Source organism: Lycium barbarum, chromosome 8 (genome assembly GCF_019175385.1).
Source record: "Lycium barbarum isolate Lr01 chromosome 8, ASM1917538v2, whole genome shotgun sequence".
NCBI lineage: Eukaryota > Viridiplantae > Streptophyta > Magnoliopsida > Solanales > Solanaceae > Lycium > Lycium barbarum.
In genome coordinates, this window is record NC_083344.1 from 108,011,328 (window position 1) to 108,016,252 (window position 4,925).

The following is a 4,925-nucleotide window of genomic DNA, read 5'->3' on the forward strand; positions in this document are numbered from 1 at the left end:
TAATTGTTGTGATTCCTTTATTTGTTTCACATATAAAATTATGCATTACTAAAACTGAAACTGCAAGGACGGAAGTGAATGGCAAAACAACAAAATACCACATCATGTGCTCTTTGTGAATAAGAAAAAATGGCTGGAAAAATCTTACATCATGAAAATGAAGCCTAAATTAGTAACCCATCAGTCTCTCTCACTTCACCACTTTGGAGAACACTGACATCTTTATGTGATATAAACTGTGAAATCTATCATAATTCTAAACAAATGATGCTAGATAATACTCTAAAAGTATCTTTAGGTGAAGGGTTTTAGAAGTTAGAAATATATGAAAAAATAGTATTTGTTCATAAAATATTATTTTCATCAAATTCTGCGGAATGCTTTCTTGGGTGATTCTTTTCAGTCGATGGTTTGTTTATGTGGATTTGTAGAATGTTGTGGATGCAGTTGTATTCATGCACAAAACACGTCGATATTGTATATTGCCGTATTATATTTTGTAATACGATTATATATGTATATGGCTCAACTAATATTTTTTGTCAACTTCACAGATGAAGGGACTCATAAGTTCAAATCAAACAAAGGGTAATATACCTGTAATTATGATTTATATATATATATCAAATAATTTTCTTGTGTCAATAGTTATTAAGTATCTCTGTAAAAATGCCCTTTTATTTTGTAGGTGTATACCATGAAATTGACAATGATCTACTAGCAATCCTAATGAAGACATATGTTAATCGAATTTCCGTATAACTTCTACAAAATACTATTTTCATTCGACAACAACTTCTTGATGTGTATGGGGCTGTAAATAGGCAGAGATTATGTTATACCCCGTACTTTTGTACATTGGGTTATTCGTAAGCTAATCGACATAAGTTCAACGACAAAATTATTTTTGAGACATGAGACAGGAAATTTTTAATCCCAATTTTAAAAATTGCACGGGATGCTAGTTAATTATTATTAGTGTGGAGATGTTAGTGAAGATTAGGAATTAATTATGTGTGCAATTAATCATACATGGAGGGTAGTGGAGAAATTATTAATTATCTAGGAAATTCCGTTAATTGTTGAATTAGTAGAAAATTAGTGAATTAATTGTTGATGAATGGATAAGTGTTAAAGGGGGACAACTACTTGCACGTGGATGCATGAGCAAAATGCATAAGGTGACTAATGTAATGTGTGTATCCATTTGGTTTACTTTCAGGACCAAAACTCTTTATATAAGTAAAGCCAAAAAAGTTATGGGTCCCACGGCCATAAATGGATTATGCTCACTCATTTAAGTAGATACTACACTTAAGGTTGAGATTTGTGTTACGAAAGAAGGACGCTTGGTTTGGTGAAAGTACGGATACAAGGAATGAAGTTCCGAAATGATTTAAAAAAAAAAAAGTGATGACGATGATTGAAAATAATATTTTATGTGTGGAAAATGAAGCTATGGATTAGTGCTACGTCACATAATCATGACAATGAGTATATGAAATGTATTAAAAATAATTGGTATTAAAGTAAATTGAGATTAAGAAATTAATTTTGCGTGTGATTGATTAAGAGGACAATTATAGTGGAAGACAAGAAATGAATGGATATAATTGGATAGCTATTAGTGGCATAGTACACGTATTAATGGAAAAAAAAGGGTTAAATATTAAGTTGTTGACTATGCTTTACACGTGACTTCCTTGGCAAAGTTACTGAAGATGATTAAGCATGAAAACGGGTAGGTGGCTTTTAAAGATAGGGACTATTTTTTAAAATAAATTGGACCCCACAGTCCACTACATGCCCACTACATATTACACAACTCTTATATTCTTTTGGTGCAAATATACACATATCTTCACGATAACATCAATTCATCTAAAATAGCAAGGATAGATACATATTTCTTACCTTCTTCTTACGCTAGTTAATGGAAGATTAGCAGTGGACAACATTTCTTTTTCTCTTTCGTTCAACACCCAAAACAGAAACATGAGCTACAATTTTAAAGAAGCGAAGTGCAATATTTTTTTTTTACCAAGGATAACATACGGGGTTTTGTATACCCCTTCAATCTCGTTGTTTTATTTTGTCGTGTTGTTAAATTCGGACTTTCTTCAAAATGAAGTAAAGGAGAAGGAGAGGAGTTTTTGGCAAATGAGGTAAGAATTCTCTAAATTCGTCCAGGTCATAGTTAAATTGTGATACGGGAACTACGAAATTAATTGCGGGAAATCGGATAAATGGTTATTGTTATCATACGGACTGTTTGGTGGTTATTATAAATTATTTAGTGAGATGGAATATCATGAAACGTGCTGTAATTATTGTTATCCTGCTTGTTGTTATACAATGTATATACGAAAATAAAGAAGTGTATACAAGTATCGATATGGGAATTGATGGAATAAACGCGAACTTACGAATAGAATTGTCTATTGATATAGAGTTGGAGTTGTGGGCTGTTTTTCTTGTTGTAAATATATGATATAAAGCCGAGATTTGTGGTAAATGATGTCCTTATCATATTGAGAATATTTTTAAGGTTAAATAGAAAACATACGAAAAGGTGTCATGGAGTATACGGATTGTAATTCGAGCTTGTCGCTCGTTATAGAGTATTATGAAATTGTTATGGACATGCATGTTGTGTTTTTGGGATTTATTTGTTGTTGGGCTGATATACCAAATTGGGAGATGCTAATGATATAGAGGAGATGCTGCCCGTTTCGTTTTGGAATTAAGTCATCAATTAATATATATGATATGCGAAAGCCTTCTTAAGTCACGTGCGTATTCTTACGATTATAGGTTTATCATATTAATTGTGGAAGTTCTTGGTTGGACTGAGCCCTTGAACAACGTAAGGTATGTAAAGCTTTACCCTTCCTTCTTTGGCATGTCTTAGACATACTAGGTTGGATATGAACCTCGGGGACAACTCTATTCTCCGGAATCCGCGTCTAAAGTTTCCCCTTTTTCATTCAGAAGAATTGAACTAGAAATTGTGTGAAATGTTGGAAAAACTTCCTAAACACCTAGAACTTGCATAAACAGGACCCGACTACCTTAAAACCCTCACAAATGACGTCATGAAATGTAATGTACGTAAATTTGGTACGCCGCCTCATTTGACCCGAGGTGGGCCCATTGTTCCCGAATTTTCCTTATTGATTCATTTGACTTACTTCGAAGTAGAATCCAAAGGAAACTTTTGATCCTTATTCCGCTTATCAAACGACAAGTACTGTAACTATTCTAATGAGAATATTTCTATGATGATAATGATAATGATGATGTAAGGAAGAGAATATGTCAATGATAAGTATGACAAGAATGATTCCATGTCTGAGAGTCTTAAGTTAAAAGTCCAATGTGAATGTGAAAGTGTTAAACTAGTTCTTGATCTTTAATTCTATTCCTTAGCTATGACACTATTTTCTAAAGATTTCAAAGCATATGAACTAACGTCTATGACGCCCATGATTTCATTTTATGTTTACTTCTAATGCTATTCTTCGTTGATAGTCTCGCCTTAAAATACTCATTCCTTCAAGGTGAGACAAAGCGATCACGGTTATTCCATAAGGTAATCGGAGGTCACCGACCTTACGTCACTCCGATGGATACATGATTTTCTTTGGGCTCTCCTGCATGCTTACATGACATATGTATATAAGATTTGTATATGTACATGGGGTGGGGGAAGGGATACATGGGGAATGGGAAGGGAAACATGTTTCATTGCCACCTGGTCAGCTGGCGTTATCATCCCGGACGCGGGATATATGGGCGAGCCGATGTATTTCGGTGCTATGTGGGCGAGCCGACATTGTTCGGTGCTATGCTATGACATGATATGATATGACACGACACGATACGATATGACATGACATGATATGATATGGCCCGACATGACCTGACACGATATGATATGAGATGATATGATATGATATGATATAATACGATACGATATGCTATGATGAGACATGACATGATATGAGTTCCATTTTCTATGTCTATGAAAAAGAATTATTTTAAAAAAGGGAAAGACAAGCATGCATGGTATCCGGCCTAAAAAGGTAATCCAATGTACAGGTTACTTCCTTATCTCACTATATGTCCTATGATCCCATGATATTGTTAAACATACTTTATGATTCTGTTTGTATTATCTTCCATGTCTTACATACTCGGTACACTATTCGTACTAACGTCCCTTCTTGTGGACGCTGCGTTTCATGCCGCGCAGGTCAGCAGGTAGGCGGATCTGATTCCTGGGAGCTCTATCAGCAGTACTTGGCAGCGCTCTAGTTGTTTCGGAGCCTCAGTTTCTTGGTACTACTTTTGTGTGTATAATCGGGCATGGCAGGATCCGGCCCTTCATATGTATATGTGTACGTTGTTTAGAGACTCGTAGACAGATATGTACAGTCAGATGTTTTGTACTTTTGTTGTCCCTGTCGCTGTATAATGTGCTAGCAAAGTTTATTAGCCTATGTTCATAAATAGCTACTAATGTTAATGTTAAGTAACAAAAAAAAAAAAATGATATAGTTCATACGACCCACTAAGGAATAGAGGTAAAATGATAGATAAGAGGTGCTCGGTACAAGTATCGGGTACTCGTCACGGCCCCTAGTTGGGTCGTGACAGATTACTATTTGCAAAAGACAAGACACAAAATTTAAGACGTGAAGTATTTATGGCCATAGGTGATGTTGCTCTTATACACATTTAAACTATGTATTGTTGAAAAATCAGATAAGTCGAATATTTGATATATTAAAAGACCTGCATAAGAAAAGGTTATCAATTTGTTGATTGTGTACAACTACTAACTATAGTAGGAGACCAAAGCAATAGAAAATAATGCTAAATAAACTTTTCTTTCTCTCTCGGAAATGAAAGGTATTTTTTTA

The 4,925-nt window shown here is 34.5% G+C and overlaps 1 long non-coding RNA gene across 1 annotated transcript; it reads left to right on the forward strand.

Annotated features, from left to right (window-relative positions):
• Nucleotides 1–1,818: 1,818 nt before the first annotated feature.
• LOC132605244 (uncharacterized) lies at nt 1,819–4,569 on the forward strand. The gene is made up of 2 exons (XR_009569114.1): nt 1,819–2,165; nt 4,256–4,569. It is a non-coding gene; the product is annotated as an uncharacterized LOC132605244 (long non-coding RNA).
• Nucleotides 4,570–4,925: the final 356 nt, after the last annotated feature.